At 49.6% G+C, this 27,181-nt stretch overlaps 1 protein-coding gene and 1 non-coding gene across 4 annotated transcripts in view; one reads left to right on the forward strand and one right to left on the reverse strand.

Annotated features, from left to right (window-relative positions):
- C7H21orf58 (chromosome 7 C21orf58 homolog) overlaps nucleotides 1-27,181 on the reverse strand; it is an 872,003-nt gene that overhangs the window by 187,802 nt on the left and 657,020 nt on the right. The gene's annotated exons all lie outside the window — the stretch shown is intronic.
- Nucleotides 6,443-6,596, forward strand: LOC115475202. The gene has a single exon (XR_003942984.1). It is a non-coding gene; the product is annotated as a 5.8S ribosomal RNA (ribosomal RNA).

Below are 27,181 nucleotides of genomic sequence, written 5' to 3' on the forward strand. Positions count from 1 at the left end.
GGACTTTAACATGATAGGGAAGGTGCAGGATAGTGTGGCGAGGGTGAGGAGTGTGGGGTATGATGGTTTGTTGCTGGAAAAAGTGATTAAGGAAGCCGGGTTACAAGATTTGGGGGGAGGGGAGGGTGGACAGTTTACGTTTCAAAGAGGGTTCTGTAGGAGCAGGATTGATCGAATTATTGTGAAGGAGAGAGAGGGTTGTGGGCAGTTGAGGCAGAAGGAGGTGGATTTCTCTGACCACTGCATGTTGTGGGTGGAAGTGGGGAGAACAGAAGGGGGGAGGGGAAGAGGGATGTGGAGGATGAATAAAGAGTGGATGGAGGAGGAGGAGGGTAGAGAGGAGTTTCGGAGGTTGTGGGAGGATCAACTGACAATACGGGAGGGTTTTGATTCCTGGGCGGAGAGGTGGGAGGAGGTGAAGAAGAGGATTAAACGGTTTTTCCAAAGAAAGGATGGAAGAGGAGAGAGAGGACAAAGTTAGAAGCGGCGTTGAGAAAGCGGAGGGATAGGTTGGTGGAGAGGAGGGGGAGAAGGAGGAGGTGGAGGAGTTAGACAGACAGATAGGAAAGGTGCACGGAGATAGATGGGAATCTTTAAAGTATGAGCGGGACTGTGGGGTGTTGTTTTCTCCAAATGTGTTTGAAAATTATAGGGTAAAAGCAGCAGGAAGATGGATGGGTGCGGTCAAGAATGAGGAAGGGGGAAGAGAGGTGACGAAGGAGGGGATTATGGGGGTGGTGGAAGCATACTATAGGAAGTATTTCGATCGGAGGGAGGAGGGGGGGAGGGAGAGATGGGAAGGATATGTGCGAGGAACACCATAGGAGGAGGGTGAGAGGGAGGGGGAGGAAATGGATCAGGGGGAGTGGACGGAGGAGGAAGTCAGGATAGCGTTGAGGGGCATGAGGAAGAAGAGAGCGCCAAGGCCAGATGGTATTACAGCAGAATTTTATCAAGTGTTCGAAAGGGAGGTGGTGCCGGTGTTATTAGCAGTGTGTCGGGAGGGGGAGGAAAGGGGGAGATTGCCGCAGTAAATGGCGGAAGCGGGGTTAATTCTGTTGAGCAAGGGAAAGGATAGGGAAGATTTGGGAAATTGGAGGCCGATTTCGCTGTTAAATGTTGATAGGAAAATTGTGGCTAGTGTTTTGGTTAAATGGATGACGGAGGACAAGGGGAGGGTGCCGTGTAAAGCGCAGAAGGGTGGGGTGGGGGGTCGGGGTGGTGGTGGAGGCGGCATTGACAGTGAGGGAAATGGTGGAGGTAGGGAGAGGAAGGAAGGAAGGGGTAGTGAAGATAATAGCGTTGGATCAAGCAATAGCATACGATAGGGTACAGAGGGAGTATGTGTGGGAAGTAATGGAGAAAGTAGGGGTGCCGTGGCGATGGGTGGCATGGTTACGATGGATGTATGAGGGGGCGGTGTGCTTCCCGATTGTAAATGGATGGCGGGGGGAAAGGGTGGAGGTGAGAACAGGGATAAGGCAAGGGTGTCCGTTGAGACCAGTAGTGTACGTGATGGCCATTGATCCATTAGTGAGAAGGTTGAACAACGGAGGTGAGGGAGGGGAGCAAAAGTTAACAGGGGTGGGTTTGGGGGTGGGGGAAGAACGGGTAAGAGTAGTGGCATATATCAATGACTTAACGGTAATGGTTCAGGGGAGAGAGGAAGAGCGGTGGGTGGAATGTGAAGGCGACAGGGGTGAAAATAAACTGGGGAAAGTGTCATGTGGTGCAGGTGGGGGAGGGGAGAGGGTGGGACAGAGGAGGGGAGAGGGGGAGGGGATGCCGGAGGCAGAAGAGGAGGTGAAAATTTTGGGGGTAAGGTTTGAGACACATGAGAATGGTGAGAGAAATTGGGAGAGGGTGGTGGAGAAGGCAAGTGAGGTAGCAGAGAAGTGGAAGGGATGGAGGGTGACATACCGGGAAAGAGTAAGATTGATCAAGACATACCTGGTGCCATTGTTTCTGTTGGTGGCACAAGTGTGTTGGCTGCCAGAGAAGTTACAGGCAAAAGTATCTGGGGTGTTTTTTAGGGCGTTATGGGATAATAGGTTAAATCGGGTGCGGCAGGAGGTGGTTTGCAGGGAGTGGGGGAAAGAGGGTTTAGGGATGGTGAATCCACTTTTGGTGTTTGTGAGCTTGTTCTTGCAGACTAATTTGAGGGGTTTGGTACAGGAGGAAAAGAGTGGATGGGCGAAGAGTTTGAGGGAAGGGGGGGTTTGGGAGCAATGGGTTAATGGGGGGAGGGGAGAGAAGAGGAAAAGGAAGGGGAAGGTGGGGCAGGAGTATCAGAAAGGGGTAATAAAGGTGGTGAGGAAATGGGGGGTGACAGGACAGGAGATAAAAGAGGGAAACAGAAGGGAGTGGATGGAGAGGGTGAGAGAGCAGATATGGCCAGAGAATCTCAGCTTGAAGGATTGTACAACTCAAAGGATGGAACAGGGGTTGAGAAACCTGATGTCAGGGAGAGTACCGCGAAAACTGGAAGACATAGCGTGGCTGGCCTTCCACCAGAGGCTGTTTGTCCGGGCTAATATCAAATGGAGGAGTAGGGACGAAAGGGACTGCCCACGACCAGAATGTGTGGGAAAGGAGGAGACGGAGGCCCACTTACTAAAAGAGTGTCCTTTTGCACAGAGAGTGGGGAGGGTGGTGGGAAGGATTTTGGAGGTGAAGGGCATGGGAAACTGGAATTATACAGATTGGGCATATGGGGTGGAAAGAGTGGTGGGAAGAGGGGATAGGGTGACAATGTATGTGATTGGGATTGTGCTGTTGGGGGGTTTATGGGGGGGCAAGATGCCAATATCATTTGTTCAATGTGGACAAAGGGGCAGAACAAGTTGCATGGCAAATGATTAAAAGTGTCTATCAAGTAGCTGCATGGGAAAGATTGAAGGTGGGAAGAGGAGTGTTGGAGAGAAGGTGGCAAGGGGTGCGATTACGGCCGCCATGAAGAGGGAGAGGATTTCAATCTGGTGGAAAATGGTGTAAAAAAGGGGGAATATGTTGATGTCTTTTTGTTGGAAGGTGAGAATGTGTTGATGTATTTTGTTGGAAGGTTGGTAGGAATAAAGAGATGATGGGAGGGGGAAGGGTTATGTTGGGAATGTGTTGATGTATTTTTGTTGGAAGGTTGGGAGGAATAAAGATATGATGGGAGGGGGAAGGGTTATGTGGGAAAGGTGTTGTTTTTGTATTTGATGCAAGTTTTTAAATAAAGAGTTATCCAGCTCATTTGGAACTTGGCTGTTGGACAGGAAGGTTGTGCTGGAGGAAGGCTGGAAGGAAGGACCAGAGGGCCCAATTGAGTCCGACAGTGGAGCAGGGGCCTGGGCCTTGGAGTAATTGAAGACCAGGCTCCAAGGCCTAGCTGAAGGCCAGCAGGATGGAGCAGAACCAGGGGCTCCAGTTCAGTGGAGACCAAGGAGAGGCTCCAGTTCAGAGGGGACCCAGGAGAGGCTCCAGAGACAGTTCAGAGGGGACCTAGGAGAGGCTCCAGTTCAGAGGGGACCCAGGAGAGGCTCCAGTTCAGAGGGGACCAAGGAGAGGCTCCAGAGAGAGGGGAAGCAGGAGCTGGAAAGCTGGAAGGAGGAGAGAAGGTGGAAAGAAAGGCAAGAGGAATACAGCAAAGACAAGCCAATGGTAAGGGCCAGGAAGACCCAGGAACCATAAGTTCCCTAGGGGAAAGCCCCTGCCCTGGTGCAGTGGAAAGCAGAGGGGGAAAACAAGGTGAAGAGCCAGGGAGAAGGTGGTCCAGAGAGGGTGCAGAGGCCCAGAAGCAAGGTTCATTGAAAGGAAAGAGCCAAAAAGACCCAGGAACCAGAGACTCCCTAGGGGAAAGCCCTTGGCCCTGTGACATGCAAGGCAGTGTTGGAGAACAAGGTGAAGAACCAGGGAGAATGGGGACTAAGGAGGGTGAAGAGGCTCAGGTGCAAGTGATAAGCTCAAAGGAAATAATATATGGGAGTGGTGAAGAGGAGGAAGGTGGATGGGAAGCATGGGCCACAGAGAGAGAAATCACAGAGGAAGAACTGCTACATGATTTAAAACTAATTACAAAATTGGAGCCGGAAGACGAACAATTGAGGAAGAGTGAAGCTGGCAGGAGTAATGGTGAAACTTGCGAGCAACATGGGAAAGAGAGAGAGACAGCAAAGAGAAGTGGCATTATTAGAAAAGCAGTTGCTGTGGAGAGAAAAGTTGGAAGCATTAAAGAAAAGAGGAAATAATCCTTTGCAGGAGATATATGATAACAGAGAGAGATGGCAGCAGAAAGAAAAACACAGTGTGGAAGCAGTAGCAGAAACACAGTTTGAAAAGAATCAAGCAACACAATTGTTGTATAGTACAAACAGCCAGAGTCAGAAGGAAAGTGACCTCTTTTTATTTGGTGGAGCTGCAGAACAAATAGCAAGAGATAAACAACAGGAGCAGCTTAATAAAAAAAGACAGGAAAATAAGTAAAAGACAATTTTACCCAGAATCTGGAGGTGATAAAACAATGGAGATTTGGGAGGTGGGAGAGACACCGAGGGAAGAACATCAGCTGTGTGTAATGAGAGACATCAGCCAGAGGGAGTTTAACACCGCTGAGAAAGGGGTGGAGCAAGGAGCGAGTGGGAAAGTGCCAAGAGGAAAACAGACCAGTGAGAATACAGAGGAAGATTTTGGGGAGGAGCATTGGATGACGAGCAAGAGAATCTAGTCAATGAGGAAGGAAGGTCTAGAGAGAGGAAGCTGATCCCCAGAGCGGACAAGAGAAGGGACGTTAGAGGAGCAGTGGGGAGAGCTTGGCGGTGAATACAGAAAGAGGCAGGGAGAAAATGGACAGAGCGGTGCAATGCAGGGTGGGAAAGCTAAACAAAAGTCCAACTGGCAATGTGGTGATAGTGGAGATGAGAGGGGTGGAGCAAGCCTGAAAGAGATGAGTGAAAGCGGAGAGGACGGCAGGGTGCAAACAGAGACGAAAAAGATGGACAGACCAGAGGAAGAGAGAGGAAAGCACTTTAGCTGCATAATCAAGAAGAGGGCAGAGAGAGAACGGATTGAGATTCTCTGCAAAGACTCTGGACAGAATGAGGGTGGGGGGAGGAGGAAGGAGGGTGGAAAGAGGGGATTATACAAAGAGAATTTGGGGGAAGTGGGGGGTGGGGAGGGGTGGATAGGGGAAGGGGAGGGAGAGCGAGAAGGGGGAGGGAAGTACTCAGGAGGGGACGGAGAGGGTTTAGACAGAAGGATGGCAAGGGGAGGTGCAAAGGGGAGGGGTGGGGGAGGGGAGTGGAAGAACTTTTGCACAGGTAGTGGGAGGAGGGGTGAGAGAGGAGTGGAGGTGGAATGCTGGTGAAGGGGGGTGGGGTAGAGACGGTGGGGAAAGGAGGAATAGCGGACACGTGGTGAAAAGGAGAAATGTGGTTCAATTGAAGTGGGAGGGAAGAGGGAATGCTCCAACAAAGGGAGAAATATTGCAGAAGATTTTTCAGTTGGGTTTTGCACGGAGGATTTATTTGCTTGCATTCATCCGGTGAATAGCCCGGAATATGATATCAGTTTTCTCACAATGAGAGGGCTAGAAGAATTTTGGGTCAGGTATGAGAAGGTGAAGGGTAATAAAAAATGGGAGGGAATAAAAGTGATACCAGTGAGTAAAAATGAGGTGGTGCAAGTTAAGTTGCTGGTCAGAATGTGTCCTTGGCAGCTGCGGATTTGACATTTTGGTTGGGGAGGCATGCTGAAGTGGTGAGTCCGTTAAAAAAAGATCCCTGACCCAAGTAGAGTTTGGGCGGGGGCTTGGGGAGCCACGGTGCGATTAAAAAAAAAGAGGAGAAGTGACACTACATATACCACCTGCGGCATATAGAGGGAGGGATAGAGTACAGTGTTTTTACAGAGGCCAGCCACATCAGTGTTTCAAATGTGGATCATTTTGACATTATTCAATGATGTGCCCCATAAGGCAGCATGCAAAATGTGGAAGTAGAGAACACAAGACAGGGCAGTGTACAGACATCAGGTGTAATTTATGTGGAGTGATGGGGCATCCGTTTAGTAGGTGCTCAAGAGCGGCACATTCTAGAGGGGAGGAGGAGGGGCAGAGGGAAATGGGGGAAACAAAGAGAAGGGGATAAAGAGGAAGGGAGAAGGGAAGAAGAGGGAAAAGAGGATGGGGAGGAAGAAGAGAGAGAAGAAGGATGGGAAAAGGTGAGGTTTAATAGAGGAGGGCCTGCCACCTCCTCCTCCCCTCCCATGCTGGTGATCCTCCTCCACCACCTCCGGGGAAGGAGGCTCCTGGGCCGAGCGCCTGGGCTCTGAGCCTCCGGGCTCCTCGTTTTCCTTTCTGCCGGTCTCTGTCGACTTGCCTCTGCAGCGGTGGGGGCATCAGGAAACCGAGTTCCGCGCCCCTTCTGCCGTGACCTTGATACCGGTATAAGGGCGAAAGCATGACTCTTAGTGGTGGATCACTCGGCTCGTGCATCAATGAAGAACGCAGCTAGCTGCGAGAATTAGTGTGAATTGCAGGACACATTGATCATCGACTCTTTGAACGCACCTTGCGGTCCTGGGTTCCTCCCGGGGCTACGCCTGTCTAAGGGTCACCCGTTCCGTCAATCGCCTAGGCGTTTTCCCGCAGAGCGCGTGGCTAGGGCCGTTCGCAGGGTCTCTTTCCGGTGTGGCGGGGTGGGTCCCGTCGGCCTGCCCCTCTGCCACCGACACGCACCACCTCTGACCCTTCGTCCCCTCAAGAGCAGAACCGGGGAGGGCACCCTCGCTGAGGGGTGCTCGGGACCGAGTGCGGGGCCAGGCTATTGCTGTCAGCCCTGGCGTGCGGCTGTCTACGGTCTGACCTGAGGCTGCCCACGTCTGCCCTTCCGCCGGTTCTCCGTTCTACCTCCGCTCGCTTCGTCCTCGAGGGCCTCGGCGTCCCCTCCCCCTCTCGGGAAGGAGAAGGGTAGGGAGGCCCCGCGGGCTTCCCTCCTTCCCTACCCTTTCGGCTACGACCTCTGATCAGACGTGGCGACCCGCTGAATTTAAGCATATTACTAAGCAGAGGAAAAGAAACTAACCAGGATTCCCTCAGTAACGGCAAGTGAAGAGGGAAGAGCCCAGCGCCGAATCCTCACCTGTGCGGCGGGCGCGGGAAATGTGACATACAGAAGATCACCTCCCCAGCGCCGGTCAGGGGCCCAAGTCCTTCTGATCAAGGCCCAGCTCGCGGATGCTGTTAGGCCGGTAGTGGCCCCCGGCGCGCCGGGCCCTAGTCTTCTCGGAGTCAGGTTGTTTGGGAATGCAGCCCAAAGCGGGTGTTAAACTCCATCTAAGGCTAAATACCGGCATGAGACCAATAGCGGACAAGTACCGTAAGAGAAAGTTGGAAAAAACTTTGAAGAGAGAGTTCAAGAGGGCATGAAACCGTTAAGAGGTAAATGGGTGGGTTCCGTGTGGTCCGCCTGGAGGATTCAACCCGGTGGGCTATCTGACGGGTAGTGGCCAGGGCCGAGGGAGATGACCGCTGCCGTCCTCTCCTGGGTGTGGTGCGCGGAGGGGGATGGGGCCCCCCGTCCACGGCGCGACTGTCAACCAGGGCGGACTGTCCTCTCTGAGGCCCAGGGGACCAGATGGCCCTTCCGAGGCCGGGGGGACCAGATGGACAAAGACCCCACAGGGCTGAGCTGGGTGAACTCAGAGGGAGTCGTAGTGGTGAGGGGGAGGCTTAACAGTCGGACCGATGCGGGTCCCTGGGCTAGAGCTTAATAGTTGGGGCTGTGGAGCTCACTCACTCACTCAGCACTTCTCATGGAAGCGTAAGACAGGCAGGATGAGGTAGAAGGAGATAGGGACCAGTCACCCACTCCACGGTGCACTGCACTACTCCAGGAAGGGACCTGCATGCTGCTCTAACATCTAAAGCTGTCATAGAGGTTGCTAAATCATATTTGTACAGTGCACTCTATTTATGGCCCATCTGAGGCCCGGGGGACCAGTTCGCCCTTCAGAGGCCCGGGGGACCAGATGGACGAAGACCCCGCAGGGCTGAGCTGGCTGGTTGAACTCAGAGGGCGTCGTAGCGGTGAAGAGGGGCTTAATAGTCGGATCGATGCAGGACCGTGGGCTAGAGCTTAATAGTCGGGGCTGTGGAGCTCACTCACTCAGCCCTCATGGAAGCGTAAGACAGGCAGTATGAGGTAGAATAGTTGAGGCTGTGAAGCTCACTCAGCCCTTCTCATGGAAGCGTAAGATTGGCAGAATGAGGTAGAATAGTCGGTGATGTGGAGCTCACTCACTCACTCACTCACCCTTCTCATGGAAGCATAAGACATGCAGGATGAGGTAGAATAGTTGGGGCTGTGGAGCTCACTCACTCAGCCCTTCTCATGGAAGCGTAAGATTGGCAGGATGAGGTAGAATAGTCGGTGATGTGGAGCTCACTCACTCAGCCCTTCTCATGGAAGTGTAAGATGTGCAGGATGAGGTAGAATAATCGGGGTGGGGGGGGGTGGAGCTCACTCACTCAGCCCTTCTCATGGAAGCGTAAGACGTGCAGGATGAGGTAGAAGGAGAAAGGGAGCAGAGTCACCTACTCCATGGTGCACTGCACTACTCCAGGGAGGGACCTGATTGCTGCTCTATTAGACCTGGCTCTAACATCTAAAGCTGTCATAGAGGTTGCTAAATCATTTTTTTAACAGTATCCAGTGTACAGTACCTCTCCGCCCTGTCGAAACGAAAAGTCAGGGTTACTTCTTTAAGTGTTCTCACAAATGGCTGTCACTAGTTCCAGATCTGCCCCTCTAACCAGCATGGCTTTAGACCACTGTCTGTTCCTGCTTGAAGTGCTCTCGCAAATGGCTTACCAGGCCCTGCCACTAGTTCCAGATCTGCCCCACTAACCAGCAAGGCCTGTCACTAGTTCCAGGTCTGCCCCTCTAACCAGCAAGTCCTGTCACTAGTTCCAAGTAGGCCCCTCTAACCAGCATGGCTTTAGACCACTGCCTGTTTCTGCTTGAAGTGTTCCAACAATTGGCTTACCAGGCCCTGTCACTAGTTCCAGGTCTGCCCCTCTAACCAGCAAGGCCTGTCACTAGTTCCAGGTCTGCCCCTCTAACCAGCAAGGCCTGTCACTAGTTCCAGGTAGGCCCCTCTAACCAGCATGGCTTTAGACCACTGCCTGTTTCTGCTTGAAGTGTTCCAACAATTGGCTTACCAGGCCCTGTCACTAGTTCCAGGTCTGCCCCTCTAACCAGCAAGGCCCTGTCACTAGTTCCAGGTAGGCCCCTCTAACCAGCATGGCTTTAGACCACTGCCTGTTTCTGCTTGAAGTGTTCCAACAATTGGCTTACCAGGCCCTGTCACTACTTCCAGGTCTAACCAGCAAGGCCTGTCACTAGTTCCAGGTGGGCCTAGGGTTACCATATTTGGTCCCCCAAAAAAGAGGACACATGCCCCGCCCCAACCGCTCCGCCCCCTTTCACATCCGCCCCACCCCCTTTCAGACCCTCACTCCGCCCCCTTTCACACCCTCGCACCGCTCCCTTTCACATATTCCCCTCCTCCCTGTCACACACCCCGTCACCCCCTTCCACTCTCCTCCCCGTCACCCCCCTTCCCTTTCCTTACTCTACTGCCTTGGTGGTCTAGTGACCTCTTCGGGGCAGGAAAGAGCCACCTCTTTGCTGCCCTGCATCCTGTTGCTGATCTCGGCGCCGATTCAAAATGGCAGTCTTGCAAGGTTGCTTCAACTCTCGGCAGCCATTTTGAATCGGCGCCGAGATCAGCAACAGAATGCAGGGCAGCGCTTCGGGCTCTTTCCTGCCCCGAAGGCGGAAGAGGTCACTAGACCACCAGGGCAGTAGAGTAGTAAGTAAGGGGAGGGGAGGGCTGGGAGGCTAGCATAGGACGGCCAGTGGTGTGCTGGTAAATGTTTAACAACAGGCTCTCTCCCTGGCCCCCCCTCTGCGCCCCCCTGGTCCCCCTCTGCGCCCCCCTGGTCCCCCTCTGCGCCCCCCACCAAATTGCAGAGCTGGCTATAGTCGGGGGGGGGGGGGGGGGGGTTACAATGCATTACTTCAGGAAAAAAAAATTAAATGATCCCAGGTTCCAATCTAATCTAATTCATGTTTAATGTGCGATAAAATGTCACAAATAAGTAAATAAATATAAACTTTTAATGTTGAGCACCTGATTCTCAAAGTGAACAAATTCCAAACACTATAATGAAAATATACCTTTGTTGTCTGGTGTCTGTTTTTCTGATCATGCTGGCCCAGTATCCGATTCTGCTGCTATCTGTCCTCTTAACTTCGTTTCCACAGCTTCTTTTCCATTTATTTCTTTCCTTTCCTCCTTTCTTCTTCATTTCTGGTCCTCCACAGACTTGACGGTCCAGTGGATCCAACTTCTGCCTATTTTCTTCATCCATGTGCAGTTTTTCTCCTCTCTTCCTTTTCCCTCATCTACTACTACTACTACTATTAAACATTTCTATAGCGCTACTAGACTTACACAGCGCTGTACAAATTAACATGAAAAGACAGTCCCTGCTCAACAGAGCTTACAATCTAAATTGGACAGATGAACAGACAGCTAGGGGTGGGGAAATTGCAGTGGTAGGGGTGATAAGTGAGGGTGTTGAGTAAGAGAGTCATGGCTAGGAGTCGAAAGCACTATCAAAGAGGTGGGCTTTAAGCCTAGACTTGAAGACAGCCAGAGACTGAGCCTGACGTACTGGCTCAGGGAGTCTATTCCAGGCATAGGGAGCAGCGAGATAGAAGGAACGGAGCCGGGAGTTAGCAGTGGGGGAGAAGGGGGACGACAGGAGATATTTACCCAGCGAACGGAGTTCACGGGGAGGAGTGTAGGGAGAGATGAGAGCGGAAAGGTACTCAGGAGCTGCGGAGTGGATGCACTTGTAGGTCAAAAGGAGAAGTTTGAACAGTATGCAGAAGCGGATAGGGAGCCAGTGAAGCGACTTGAGGAGAGGGCTAACGTGAGTATAGCTACTCTGGAGCGCAGCAGAGTTTTGGACATCTCATCTCCTTCCTCACTCTTCCCTCCCCTCCATCCATGTCCAGCATTTCTTCTCTCTCCCCTCCTCTCTCCTGCCCTCCCCCCTGCCCTCCATCCACCTATGTCCAGCGACCCTTCTCTCCCCCTCCCTCCATCCACCCATGTCCAGCGATCCTTCTCTCCCCCTGCCCTGCCCTCCATCCACCCATGCCCAGCGACTCCCTTCTCTCCCCTACCCCCCCTTCAACCACCCATACCCAGCGATTGACCTCTCTCCCCTGCCCCCCCCTCCAGCCACCCATGCCCAGCGACTCCCTTCTCTCCCTTGCCCCCTCCTCCTCTTCCACCCATATCCAGCTACTCCTCTCCCCTGCCCCCCTCCAGCCACCCATGTCCAACGACTCCCTTCTCTCCCCTGCCCCCTCCAGCCACCCATGCCCAGCGACTCCCTTCTCTCCCCTGCCCCCCCTCCAGCCACCCATGTCCAGCGACTGACTCCCTTCTCTCCCCTGCCACCCCCTCCCTTCATCGAATTCTTCGGGGCAGGCAGTCTTGCCTGCCTGCTGCCAGCGCTGACTCTCCCCTGCTGCTGGATTGCTATTCAAAATGGCCGCTGAGACTTACAAAGGCGGCCTCCAAAACTTCAGCAGAAGTCTCGGCGGCCATTTTTAAAGAGCGAACCGGCAGCAAGGGAGGGTCAGCGCCGGTGTAATGGTATCAGTTTATTATATTTTGCTGGATTATATATACACCAATATATTTGTGCAGCTTTTACACTGCAGCAGAGAAAATAGTTTCATTTCAAGCCCCTCTCTCCCCCCCCCATTCCTCTTTCTGGGAACTTCTGAGAGCAGGGATAGTTAATTACAAACACTTAACAAACACAAAAGAGCTTCCTCTGCCCTCCCACCTAACAAAGGCATGACTAAGGTGGGCACCTGAATACCCCATTGAAAACAAAGAACTCAGAGGAAGCATAAACAGGACATTTGCTTGTCAAAGGTATACCTGCCCCTCCCATCAGCTTCCAGACATGTGCAGAAAGGAAGGACTTGTAATGTGTATCTGCCCCAGAGACTGAACAGGACATCAAAAGACCTTTTGCCAGACAGCAAGTCTCGTGATGTCATAAGACATGAGACCAGGACTCGGGGGTCGTGTGCAAACATGAGACCAGGACTCAGGGGTTGTGTGCAAAAAACCAGGAAGCCAGCAAAGATCCACATGGCATATCCTCCTGCAGCTTGCAAGGTATAAAAGCAAAAGCTGTTTCCCAAAGATTCAGATTCTCATCAAGTGCCAGCAACTCAGATTCTCATCAACTGCCAGCAACTCAGATTCTCTTCAGCTGCAAGCAACTCAGATGATCCACTTACTGCAGAAGCCCTGTTCCTGTCCTGCAAACATGTGCTTACCTAATGCTGTTCCTATTGTGTAACAAGGACTTGTAAGTAACATAACTTTGATCTAGACCTGCTACCTTGCCTTACTTAAGCACAGATTACCTGTAAAGATCTCTTAAAACCTACCTCTCGTGTGCAATTGTATATTAAATCAACCTTTTTTGAAGCTAAAAATACGGTCTCTTTGTGTTCTGAGTATATTGAAGCTATATATATATATTTAATTTATTTAATTTATTGCAATTATCACCTTTGGTGATTGGTAGAGAAATTAATATCCTAAAACTTATACATACAGCACCTGCTCTTAAATTATAAATAGTAGCGAGTGCTCTCTAGAGCTATTTTCCTCAAAATAAATAATTTCTTGTAACATATTAATTGGTGCAGAACGGGGGTAGGTATTCTGTGCGAGTAGAATACGGTAGCAGTGTCCTTAAATTATATTTTTGTATTTTGCTGCTTTATAGAGAACTGAGTATCAGGTTTCATTAATTAAATTCCCGATTGATAAACTGATAAGGTTTTCAGGGCACTACTTAAGATGTTGCGCGTAATGGACATTTGGTCCCTGCCAGCGTGCCAATACTTAAGTACTTACGCAATTATGTACTTTATGTACTGTATAACAAAAATTTTAGGCATGCTCTGGCATAAAATAAAAACTAATTTTGCGGATAATTCTGAGGTAGACATACACACAGAGAAACACACTATTCTAGGTGTACATAACCCCACTTTGCTTAAGCGATCCATAGAATCCTCGGGCCCCAATCCATGGACCCCTAGCGTAGTGGAGGACATTAGTAGCATCTCTGATATGGAGAGCAAATTCGAAAAATATTGTAATTTATATTCAATTAAGGAAGGGAGCAAGGGAATTTCTGCATGAACTTGGTTAATGTGGGCCATGTGTGAGAAAGCCTTAAAAGAGCATGCAGAATTGAACGATAAATTACTAGCTAAAGAGAAAGAATGCAAGCAGGTAGGCACAGAAAAGGATTTCTTGATCACAATGAATAGGTGCTTAAATTATCAATTGGACTCTTCTAGGCAGCAGATAGAACATCAGCAAGCTCAGGAAAATCAAATGAAAACCCAAATTTTAGCTTTAGAAATGCAAGCAAACCAGGTCCCAGGCCTAAAACAACTAACCAGAGAGCTAATACTGCAGACGTCCCCTATAGGTGAGAATAACACTGAAAAAATACAGGATTCTCATGTGCAGATATCAGCTATCTCAGGCCTTCCATGTGCCCCTCCAAATACAGCCACAGCCATGCCTGTTTCAGCCGTGTTAAAAGTATCTGAGGCTAGACAGCTACCGGGTGGACTCATCCAGACGATCAGTTCCCAGCCCCTCTCACAGACAGATATAGAAGTGATAGCCAGACAAATAGGCAAGATAGACCCTGACAAGTTCCCCCATGCTTGTGTGGCATTATGGAAATTAGAACAGGAAGGGAGGATTGATACAGAGGAATTAATTAAAGTGATCCGTCTCTGTGTCAAACCTGAATTTGCAGAACAGATGGAGGGAGCTATTCAATTGGCAAGACAAAGGGGTTTCTCTTTGCTAAATTTGGCAATCGCTGCGAGTGTATCCTTTGGCATGAGAACGTTCAAGATCTTAAATACATATGTCCAGCAGGGCAAAAATGAGGGTATTGAAGATTATGTAAGGAGAGCAATTATTTTACTAATTATGACAGGGGAAGTGGAAGGAAGAGATTCCAGAAGGCAGATCCCAGGAGATCTACTAGATGTAAAAGTAGATGATGAGAGGTTGAGAGAAATTTGTCAGGGCATGCATCCTACTATTGCAAGAGCTCTCTGTTCTTGGGCCCCAGGTGAGCCTGCCTCTGCTAGGGATTTGTGCTTGAAGGCCAAAAATGTACAAAGGTATCAGCCTTATGCAGTACATCCAGTGGCGGCAGCTGTACCCACTTTATACCCTGATCTAGCTCCATACCAAGAGCAGGCCCCCCAGGCCCCCTCACGGCATCCAGCTCCCCAACCCAAGAATGCACCACCTGGGCTGCATTCTGACCGATGCTCCCATAAAGGTAAACCTTTAAGAAAAAAATCCGCTCCTATATATGTAGATAATGAAACTCGCAGGCAAGCGGTTAGCATTTTAAAAACTCATGGTGAGAACATGGCATACTGAGACCAACAACCCCTTGATGTTCTTACCACGCGGGCGCTGCAGGTTCTCTCAGGAAACAGGGAAGAGCCCCCCTCTGAAAAGGAAGAAGCCATAGCCGCCTGTCTGTCACTAACGCACATGGTAGCCCCATCAGCCCCTCCATTAGAAGCCTAGGATAAGGGGTCCGGCCTGAATTGGAGGGATGCACAGTGGACCCCACTCTGCAAACTGCAGTGGGACCCAGGGGGCAGACCTCTGATGTGGGTTGGACAAGGACACAGGAAAGTTTTGGCATTAGTGGACACTGGTGCCGCCGTAACACTCACTAGCTTTATACCTGCAGGATCACATCCCATAGGGCCAATAAATCTGTCCACCTTTGCAGGAGACACCAAAAGGGGGTACCAGTATGGAGATGTACAGTTTAAAATAGGAGATGATACATTTCATACCACAGTAGTGCAGTGCCCTGACACATCCACTGAAGTGATAATAGGCTCTGATTTTCTACACAAAAACAACATGGTAGTGGATCTATGTAATCAGATACTATGGAAATGCCCTCACTATGAGTGGCAGAAACAAATTGATCCGTATTATAAACCAAAGTGGCAGAAAATAGCAGGGATAATGCCAGAAGCAGAGCAGAGCAGGTGGAAAGAACTTTTCCCAGACCTCTGGACCACTAGTGCCACTGACTGCGGGAAAATAAAATCCTCTGTGAAAGTTAAGGGAGAATCTGTACCACCACAGAAACAGTATCCCTATCCTAGGGAAGCAATCCCTGCACTTCAGGGTGTTATATCAGATCTCATGAAACAGGGAGTAATTAGAGAAACCCAATCTCCTTTCAACTCAGCTCTTTGGCCTGTAAAGAAGGCTGATGGCATAAACTGGCGCCTCACAGTGGACTACCGAAAGATTAACAAAGGTACACAAACTATAGCCCCTATTGTTGCCTCTGCACTAGATATCTTAAGCTCCATCACCCCAGAGAGTAAGTGGTTTTCTGTAATAGACTTGGCAAACTGCTTCTTTGCTATTCAGCTTCATCCAGAAAGCCAAGACAGATTCGCATTTACATTTTAGGACAAGCAATACACATTCACCCGCCTTCCTCAAGGGTTTCATAATTCCCCTACCCTGTGCCACCTCCATGTTACACAGATGCTAGAAAAGTTGGGGGTCCAGGATAGAAAATATGTTCATTCATATGTAGATGACATTTTGATTGTGGGTTCTGACAGAGAGGAAGTTCAGGGTCGCACAGAAAGAGTCCTTGCTTTAATTCAGGAAACAGGTTTCAAGGTGAATCTGGGTAAAGCTCAATTGGTCCAACAGTCAGTTCAGTATCTAGGGACCATAGTGGGAAATGATGGGAGGCAAGCTGATACCCGTAAGGTACGTGCCTTGCTGGAAGCACCAGCTCCCCACGATGTCCATTCCTTGCGAGTCCTGTTAGGGGAGTTCAACTTCCTCCGCTCCTATATTTATCAGTACTCTGATATTGCAAGCCCCCTGTATAGGCTCCTGAAAAAGAAAAGTCACTGGGAATGGACTGAAGAGCATGAGAGAGCACTGTCTAGATTGAAAACTGCTGCAGCACAGGCTCCAGCACTAATATATCCAGACCCTGCTAAAAGCTTCACCGTCAAGTTAGCCACAACTGAGACTGCTTTAGCTGCGGTCCTTCTCCAGCGTAATCAACAGGGAAAACTTTGCCCTGTGGCATATGAATCACGTAAACTGACTGATGTGGAGAGCAGGTACACTGAATGTGAAAGAGAATGTCTAGCTGCTATTTGGGCAGTTCAGACATTCCAGCATCTCTGTGGAGAGGCCCAAATCTTTATTTGCTCAGGTCACACTCCCCTCAAGTATATAATTTCAGGTGCCCTTACTGGCTCACACATTTCAAACACAAGACTAGCACAATGGACCCTAGTTTTAATGAACAAAAGGGTTCAATTTGAAATCCAGAAAAGTCCAAGCCTTTTAGCCCATGCACTGATTGAAACTGGGTCCAATCACTCTTGCCCTTATCAAGAGAATCTGCAATCTCCCCTGCAATGTCCCTCAGCGCCCCCTGTAGAGGAGGCTAAGACTTTAGTACCACCTAGAAACATTTGGTTTACGGATGGGTCCTCATTTTGGGACAAAGGTATACGATATACTCAGTATGCAGCCCTCAGCATAGACCAGGAAGTCCTAAAAGGTAAATCTGATAGTCATTCCTCAGCTCAGAACGCAGAAGTATTAGCTGTCCAGGCTGTATTGACTCACACATGTCCACATATAGACACTAATATATCTCATGAGTGCCTCATAACGCACCCTTTAATGATATACAGCGATAGTGACTATGTAGTACAAGCCTGTTTAGGGTGGCTGAGTCAGTGGTCTCGTAATGATTTCTGCACTGCTGATGGCAAGCCCTTGCAGCAAGGACAATTGTGGAAATGGATTGGGAATTGGTTACAGTGTCATCCAGGTAAATTAATGATACGTCATGTTAAATCACACCAGGACCCCCACCATTCCCTTGAAGCTTCTTTTAACCATCAGGTAGACATGTTGGCTTCTCAGATTTCTGCTGTCACTAGATCTGGTAAAGATACTTCTGAGCATATACCAGATCAAATATTTAGACAAGAGCTGATTTGTTTAGCCCACTCATATTTGCATGAGGGAGTAGAAGGAACCCTCAGTCGCCTTAAAGCCATGGCATCATGGCCAGGAATGAGAAAGGAAGTGGAGGATTGGGTAGGCGGCTGCCTACAATGTGCACAAGTTAAAGCAGGACAGACTAAACCAACACCACTTTTATATCAGAGAAGGGTAGGACCCTGGCACCGGTTACAAATTGATTTCATAGACAATTTACCAGTGACCAGAGAGGGATACAAATACCTTCTAGTTATTGTTGATGCTTTTAGTGGCTGGGTGGAAGCATTTCCTTGTAAAAATCATACTGCACAGACTGCTGCTAATAAACTGTTCTCTGAGATAATTTGCAGGTTTGGCACTCCTCAAATCATCGACCAGCATTTGTGGGTGAGATTTTCACAGTCCTGTTACAAGCCCTAAATATAAAACACAAGCTTCATGTTCCATATCACCCACAGAGTTCTGGGCAGGTAGAGAGAATGAACAGGACCATAAAAGAGGCCCTCAGAAAAGTTGTAAATTCGACAGGTAAAGATTGGGCTCAGAAATTGCCTTTGATACTAGCATTCATACGCAGTACATCCCGCCTGAATTCACATGTAACCCCTTATCAGATACTATTCGGACACACTATGCCACTCCTAATTTCTAGTGACTATATCAATCAGGACCCAAATGATGATGAGACAGACCCTACTTTTGTACAATATATCAAACAACTAGTAGAGGATAAAACCACTCTGCAAGCCAGAGTCACTCAAGCCCTGGAGAAAGCAGCTCAATCTAAAAGTCTACATTCCGCTATCAGCCCCCTCTTTGAAGTAGGTTCTCAGGTAATGTACCGTAAGCTCTTCAAGGGAAAACGGGACCATGCCCTCTCTGCAGGTTGGAATGGCCCTTATACAGTATCCAACCGTATATCCCCAGTGGTATATCAGATCAGCTTTCCACAGGGAAAGACAAAATGGGTACACATATCTCAACTAAAGAAGTACACCTGATTGTTTTTCCAAGTAACACTAGGTGTCCCGAGCGCTCATGTGGGCTTCTGCGGTGACAGGAAAATAGAAAAAGTTTTTGCTATAAACCTTTTGAACACTGTGCTTAATTTAAAATGTAGCTTCTATCGTTCTTTTAATTAAAAATGTAGCTTCTACTGTTCTTTTGAATGTGTAAGATTAAGGAATGTCTCTCTGCAATAAGTAAGATTTAGAAATGTCTTTTTCTGATAAGTAAACTCCCACTGGAGCTGAAACTGAATATTGTGCTTTAATGTGAATTAACAAGATATGCTTATTTTTGTAGAGGAAACTAAAGCCTAAGCTATATTCAGCTTGTATGCCGTGATCTAAGACCCTGAGAAGGAACTGTGAACCAAGAGAGGGAACCCCTACCAGAACCGGAGAGCCATGTGACCTGCTAAATTAATGTATAATGTGTTTTTCTGTCTTTTCAGAGTTCGAGTGTAAATCTAAGATTAAATCTAAGATTTTATGGTGCTAGGATTTAATGCACACATGGCTATCTCGATGCCTGTTCTACTTATGAGATAATAATTCTGTTCTACTTATGAGATAGTGCGCCTTTCTAATTATGAGATAGAAAACCATGTTCACTATTAATATTTGCTAATTTTTGCTTATTGTGTGCATAAGAAATGATTCTAAAAGAATGAAACTGCTTTGGCAATCCAAGATGGATGCCGCGTATGTTGCTTCTGTCTTCTTGTTTTCTACTTACAGGTTAAGCTCAACCCTGGATCTGGAATGGACGATCAGAGACCTAAAGGCCTAATAGAGCTCTTTGTTTGTTTGTCATGTGGTCTCCATGTTACATGTTTGTTTTATGTTATGGGGTACCCAAGAAACTATAAGCAGACATTAATAGACCCTCCCTACTAACAGTCCCTCCATTAGTTCACATTGTCCAAGAAAGAAAAAAAAAAAGAGACCATTTTCACTGGCAGGCGAGCTATAGAAAAGAAAACCATGTTCACTATTATTGAAGCTATGGCTACAGATATATAGTAAGTTCTACCAATTGCTATCTAAGGTTATATATTCACATGTGTATATTTGAAATTATGAGCAAAGGTTTCTCTTTACATGATCTATCAGGTACAATCAGTACAGGGAATGTTTCTGACCTTTTTAGTGTATTATACATCACAGCCAGTACGTGCAAAATGCTCTCTCTGGAATGAAATATTGGCTGTGTGCAAAGCAAAATTAACATATCTTTTCTAAATTCTTTACAACATTAAACACATGAGTATTGTCTATTAATTTGCTACATTAAACACTGCTAAAGCAGATAGATATGGTAACCTTTTACCACACTCATTACCCATAAAAGGTTTCTCTCTGAAGAATAAAAAGTTTCTCTCTGAAAGGTAGTTCATGGCACTATACCATGACTCTGTTTTTGTTTATTTGGTCAATGAATAAGTAAATATTATTGCATAGGATTGATAGGAATAATTGTATTGTGTGTAATAGTAACCTAGGAAATTATTATAATTGCATACATATGTCTTTCTTGTTTCTAATGAAACAATGGTATAATAGCTCCACATTTACACTCTTGCTTATTAAAAAAGAACTATCTGTCCTTTTATCACTGCTGTGAATACCTCAGTTAGCCTCTGAAATAGAGAATATAGGGAAACATTCACAGTGTTAGGAAACATTCATAGAATATTTTTCCTTGGAATGTCAAACGCTGAAAATATGACTGAATAGATTGGTCCATCCCATTGCGGTGGTAAATTGGTCAATTGCGCACTCTCATGCCATTGATTTGGCTAGCATACTGGGTAAGATATCCTGTGGCATAAACTTGGGAGCAGCCTATGCCCCTGAGCAGGTGACACAAAAAGAGGTGGTCTTTGGAAATAGAGCAAAATGACGCTTGTGTGGCTGAAGTCATATAAAGTGTACTTGCAATCCTATTTTAAACCAGAGCAAAGCCATACTCTGCCACCTGACTGAATGGAAGCCTAATGAAACTGACCACAGAAAACTTAACCCTAGCTACCTAAATGTAAGTCATGAGTAAACAAAAGTAATAATGATGAGTCTTTTTGCTTATAACAGTCATATTCCAGCTAAGGACATATTCCAAGATTCATAGTGATGTAACATAGTAGATGACGGCAGGAAAATACCTGCACGGTCCAGTCTGTTCAATGTCCATTATTAAAAGATTCACCTCTCCCAATACACATGCCCATGTAAACAGTTCAGTATCTTTGCTACTGTTCTTTTTGAAATTATGCTACTGTACTAGGTTAGAGTTTCTTTTTAGCCTTTAATTTTTATGGTTCCTCGCTCCAATATATTAAAATTTTTTGTATTTCGGAACCAAGAGAGGGAGTGTAATGGTATCAGTTTATTATATTTTGCTGGATTATATATACACCAATATATTTGTGCAGCTTTTACACTGCAGCAGAGAAAATAGTTTCATTTCAAGCCCCTCTCTCCCCCCCCCCCATTCCTCTTTCTGGGAACTTCTGAGAGCAGGGATAGTTAATTACAAACACTTAACAAACACAAAAGAGCTTCCTCTGCCCTCCCACCTAACAAAGGCATGACTAAGGTGGGCACCTGAATACCCCATTGAAAACAAAGAACTCAGAGGAAGCATAAACAGGACATTTGCTTGTCAAAGGTATACCTGCCCCTCCCATCAGCTTCCAGACATGTGCAGAAAGGAAGGACTTGTAATGTGTATCTGCCCCAGAGACTGAACAGGACATCAAAAGACCTTTTGCCAGACAGCAAGTCTCGTGATGTCATAAGACATGAGACCAGGACTCAGGGGTCGTGTGCAAACATGAGACCAGGACTCAGGGGTTGTGTGCAAAAAACCAGGAAGCCAGCAAAGATCCACATGGCATATCCTCCTGCAGCTTGCAAGGTATAAAAGCAAAAGCTGTTTCCCCAAGATTCAGATTCTCATCAACTGCCAGCAACTCAGATTCTCTTCACTGCAAGCAACTCAGATTCTCTTCAGCTGCAAGCAACTCAGATGATCCACTTACTGCAGAAGCCCTGTTCCTGTCCTGCAAACATGTGCTTACCTAATGCTGTTCCCACTGTGTAACAAGGACTTGTAAGTAACATAACTTTGATCTAGACCTGCTACCTTGCCTTACTTAATGTAAAATTATGTATCATACCTGATAATTTTCTTTCCATTAATCATAGCTGATCAATCCATAGACTGGTGGGTTGTGTCCATCTACCAGCAGGTAGAGAGCAAACTTTTGCCTCCCTATATGTGGTCATGTGCTGCCGGAAACTCCTCAGTATGTCGATATCAAAGCTCCATCCGCAGGACTCAGCACTTAGAGAATTACAACCACAAAGGGACACTCTGCCCAGCTCACCACCGCCGAAACGGGGGAGGGGAATTAACCCAGCTCATCCCCACACAAGTGGGGGAGGGGAATCCGTCCAGCTCATCCCCGCGGAGCGGGGGAGGGACACCACCCCGCCGATGCGGAGGGATCTGGCTTATCCTGCAACCGCAACCGCGGGAGGAGCTGACTGACCCCAACACCGCCGAAGCGGGAGGGGTACAAAGCTGCCCTACAGCCGCACGAAGCGGGAGGGAGTGCCGGCAGAATTTAAATCTCAATCCAGCCCCGTAAAACGGAGGGGAGAGGAATGCAGCAGCTCACTGTAACACAAACTCGTCCCAACTCTTGAAGAATCCAAGTGAAAAAGGAACTTGAACACGAAGTCCTCCTGAAGTAACTGAAGACTAAACTTGAACCTAAAATTCAACCAGAATATAAACAGTACAGATATCTGGGAGGGGCTATGGATTGATCAGCTATGATTAATGGAAAGAAAATTATCAGGTATGATACATAATTTTACCTTCCATATCATCAAGCTGATCAATCCATAGACTGGTGGGATGTACCGAAGCAGTACTCACCCAGGGCGGGACATTGAAATCCCTGACCGCAACACTGAAGCTCCAAACCGGGCCTCCGCCCGAGCAGCCACAGTCAAGCGGTAATGCTTGGAGAATGTATGGGCCGATGCCCAAGTTGCCGCCTTGCATATCTCTTCCAAGGAGACGGACCCGGCCTCTGCCATGAGGCCGCCTGAGCTCTAGTGGAGTGAGCCTTCAGCTGGATAGGTGGCACCTTCCCCGCGGCCACATAGGCCGCTGCAATGGCTTCCTTGACCCATCTTGCCACTGTAGGCTTAGCAGCCTGCAGACCCTTACGAGGGCCTGTAAACAGGACAAACAGATGATCCGATTTCCGGAAATCATTGGTCACTTCCAAGTATCTGATGATGACTCGTCTCACATCCAGATATTTGAGAGCAGAGTATTCCTCTGGGTAGTCCTCCCTACGAAAGGAAGGGAGACAGAGCTGCTGATTCACATGGAAGCGAGAAACAATCTTGGGCAGGAAGGAAGGCACTGTGCGAATAGTCACTCCTGCCTCCGTGAACTGCAGAAAAGGCTCTCGACATGAGAGTGCCTGGAGCTCGGAAACTCTTCTGGCTGAAGTGATAGCCACCAAAAAGACTGCTTTCAACGTCAGGTCTTTCAGAGATGCCCTCGACAAGGGTTCAAAAGGCGGCTTCTGCAATCCTCTTAGCACCCGGTTGAGATTCCACGCAGGCACCACAGAGTGCAGAGGAGGGCGCAGGTGATTAACTCCCTTGAGAAAGCGCACCACATCTGGCTGTGAAGCCAGGGAAGCACCCTTCAGGCGGCCCCTGAAGCAAGTCAGAGCCGCTACCTGGACTTTAAGGGAACCGAGCGACAGGCCTTTCTCCAGACCTTCTTGCAGGAACGCCAACACTGAAGAAATTGGAGCAGTGAAGGGAGAAAGTGAGCCTGCTTCACACCACGCTGCAAAGATACGCCAAACCCTGGCATAAGCAGTAGAAGTAGAGCGCTTCCTCGCTCTCAGCATAGTGGCGATGACCTTGTCTGAGAAGCCCTTCTTTCTCAGACGCTGCCGCTCAATAGCCAGGCCGTAAGACCAAAGGGGGAGGGATCCTCCATCACCACGGGACCCTGATGCAACAGGCCCTGCTCCACTGGCAGCCGCAGAGGATCGTCGACTGAGAGCCTGATCAAGTCCGCATACCAGGGACGTCTGGGCCAATCCGGACCCACCAGGATTATCCGGCCCGGATGCTTTGCCACCCGGTCTAGCACCCTGCCCAACATGGGCCAGGGCGGGAACACATAGAGAAGATCTTGTGTCGGCCACTGTTGGAGAAGAGCATCTACTCCCAGGGATCGAGGGTCCCGTCCTCTGCTGAAAAAGCGCGGCACATGGCAATTGGCCGATGACGCCATCAGATCTAGGCTCGGCTGGCCCCAGCGCTTCGTGATGCCCAAGAACGCCTGAGCAGATAGCTGCCACTCTCCGGGCTCCAAGGTATGGCGACTGAGAAAGTCCGCCTTGACATTCATGACTCCGGCAATGTGGGCCGCTGACAACTGTTCCAGGTTCGCTTCCGCCCACTGGCATAGATTCATGGCCTCCTTGGCTAGAGGGGCGCTCTTGGTACCTCCCTGGCGGTTGACATAGGCCACAGCCGTGGCATTGTCCGACAGGACCCGTACTGGCTTCATCGCCAGTACCGGGATGAACTCCAAAAGCGCCAACCGAATGGCTCTGAGTTCCAGGAGGTTGATAGACCACTTTGCCTCTGCAGGAGACCAGAGCCCCCGCGCTGTCCTTCCCAAGCAGTGGGCTCCCCAGCCCGACAAGGAGGCGTCCGTCGTGACGACAATCCACTCCGGGGTCACCAGAGGCATTCCCGCAGACAACTTGTCTGTCTGCCTCCACCAGCTCAGCGCCTTGCGCACTGCTGGGTCCAAGGGAAGGCGCACAGCATAATCCTCCGACATCGGAGTCCAGCGCTGCAGCAGAGAGTGTTGTAGTGGTCTCATATGAGCCCTGGCCCAGGGCACTACTTCCATCGTGGCCGTCATAGAGCCCAACAGCTGCACATAGTCCCAAGCCCGAAGAGGAGAGGCTACTAGGAACTGGTCCACCTGAGCCTGAAGTTTGACAATCCGATTGTCTGGCAGGAACACTCTGCCCACTGGGGTGTCGAATCGAACTCCCAGATACTCCAGGGACTGAGTCGGGCGCAGCTGGCTCTTCTTCCAGTTGATGATCCATCCCAGGGAGCTCAAAAAAGCAACTACCCGGTCCACAGCTTTGCCGCACTCTGCATAAGAGGGGGCTCGGATCAACCAGTCGTCCAGATAAGGATGGACTTGTACTCCTTCCTTTCGCAGGAAGGCCGCTATGACCACCATTACTTTGGAAAAGGTCCGCGGAGCAGTAGCCAACCCGAAAGGGAGGGCTCTGAACTGGAAGTGTCGTCCCAGGACTGCAAAACGCAGAAAGCGTTGATGAGGAGGCCAGATGGGAATATGCAGGTACGCTTCCTTGATGTCCAAGGAAGCCAAGAACTCTCCTGCCTTCACTGCCGCTATAACAGAGCGGAGAGTCTCCATGCGAAAGTGCCGCACTTTCAAGGCCCGATTGACCCCTTTGAGGTCGAGGATAGGCCGGACAGAACCTCCTTTCTTTGGTACCACAAAGTAAATGGAGTAACGTCCCTTGCCAATCTGATTTTCTGGCACCGGAACGACCGCACCCAGGCGGATCAGGTTGTCCAAGGTCTGCTGCACTGCCACAGCTTTGACCGGAGACTTGCAGGGAGAGAGTACAAACCCGTCTCTTAAGGTTCGGCAGAACTCTAGCTTGTAGCCGTCTCTGATGACTTCCAGCACCCAAGCGTCTGAAGTTATTGTGGTCCACTCGCCCAGAAACGAGGACAGCCGTCCTCCAATCTGCCCTGGGGCGTGGACCAAGGCCCCGTCATTGGGTACGAGACCCTGGGGGAGGACCGGAGGGAGCACCTCCGGGACGGCGGTCTCTGCGAAAAGAATGCTGCTTGGGGGAGAAATTCCTCTTGAAGGAAGAGGGGGTAGAGGAGCCCGACCTGCCCGGGCGGTACCGACGGGCTTCCTGAAACCGTCCTCTGGAGGTACCGGGGCGAGTACTAGCCCGAGCCCTGACCTCTGGTAACTTCTTGCCCTTAGACGTGCCGAGACCGGTCACGATTTTGTCCAGCTTGACCCCAAAGAGCAGCTTGCCTTTAAAAGGCAATCTAGCCAGGCGGGATTTAGAGGCGTGGTCAGCAGACCAATGCTTCAGCCAAAGCCACCGCCGCGCAGAGATTGTCTGAGCCATGCCTTTAGCTGAGGCCCTCAAGACATCATACAGCAAGTCTGCCAAATAGGCTAAGCCCGATTCCAGGGCCGGCCAATCAGCCCTCAAGGAATGATCCGAGGGGGAAGCCCGCTGCACCATAGTCAGGCACGCCCTGGCCACATAGGAGCCGCAAACTGAGGCCTGCAAACTTAAAGCAGCCGCCTCAAAGGACGACCTTAAGGCCGCCTCCAATCTTCTGTCTTGGGCGTCCTTTAGGGCCGTGCCACCTTCCACCGGCAACGCCGTTTTCTTAGTCACCGCAGTGATTAAAGAATCCACGGTAGGCCACAGATAGGCCTCACGTTCACTTTCAGGCAAAGGATAGAGGCGGGACATAGCCCTAGCCACTTTAAGGCTCGCTTCCGGGACATCCCATTGAGCCGAAATTAAGGCGTGCATGGCATCATGTACGTGGAAGGTTCTAGGCGGGCGCTTCGTCCCCAGCATAATGGCAAAGCCAACAGGGGCTGAGGGAGAGACGTCCTCCGGAGAGGAAATCTTCAAAATACCCATGGCCTGCACTAACAGGTTGGGCAAATCCTCTGAGCTAAAAAGCCGCGCTGCAGAGGGGTCATCCGCTCCAACCGAGCGGGGATCCGTCTCCTCCAAGGAATCCGCAAAGGACCGTTGGGAGAACTCAGATATGCTGCCCTCATCTACATCGGAGGAGACAAAGTCCTCCAAGGCCTGGGAATCAACCCGAGGGCATTTACCTCTTTACCAGACGAGGGAGCAGGGGCAGCGTTTTGCATAAGGAAGGCCTGATGCAGCAGCAAAACAAACTCGGGGGAGAAACCCCCCAGACTGTGCACTTCCGCAGCCTGGGCTACAGCCCTAGACGCACCCTCAACCGGCGCTCACAAGAGCGGGGGAGAGACATGCTGCGCATCCAAGATGGCGTCCGGCGCGACACTCCGCGAAGGAGCCGCGCGGGAAGAACGGCGCTTAACTTTAGCCGCTTTTGTGCCGTCGCCCAAATTAAGGGCGTTCATGGCATTAATGTCTCCTACCTCAAGGGCGGCCCAAGAAGAAGCCGTCCGAGCCGCGTGGCCGGCCAAGATGGCGGAGGCGAGCAGCGGGGGATGGGCGTTTATGGCGGGAAAAACCGCCACGCCGGAGGAAGGACCGGGACACTCATCGGTCACGAAACTGTCACCCAACAAGGGCGAATCAGACTTTAAGAACCCCGCATCCCCTCTAGAAGCGCTCAAGCGATCCGGGGAGCGACTCTGTGCGCCCTCGCCCTCCGACGCCATATGCCACGTGGAGATCAATCGGGGAACCCCCTGCCCGCTATAAAAAGGTAAAAATTACCTGCTTTCCGCTCCGAGCTGTAACGACCTGGTGTCCCAGTGAGTAGCTGCAATAAACGTTTAAATAAACGTCGAAATAAACGCCTTTAAGGACGTTCAAAATTTTTTTTTTTTTTTTTTTAACGGAGCCAGCGGGAGGGGGGAGAAAAGGAGGGACCTGGCACCACCAGGTTTGCACTTGCTCAAAAAGAGCCCTCAACCCCAGGCACTCAACAAAACCTAAAAATTAGGCTTGGAGGCCTAGCCAGAGCTGCTGCTGTGTGTGACCACCACCTGCTGAGATAGAGAACATACTGAGGAGTTTCCGGCAGCACATGACCACATATAGGGAGGCAAAAGTTTGCTCTCTATCTCCACCTGCTGG

Source organism: Microcaecilia unicolor, chromosome 7, assembly GCF_901765095.1.
Source record: "Microcaecilia unicolor chromosome 7, aMicUni1.1, whole genome shotgun sequence".
NCBI classification, from domain to species: Eukaryota; Metazoa; Chordata; class Amphibia; order Gymnophiona; family Siphonopidae; genus Microcaecilia; species Microcaecilia unicolor.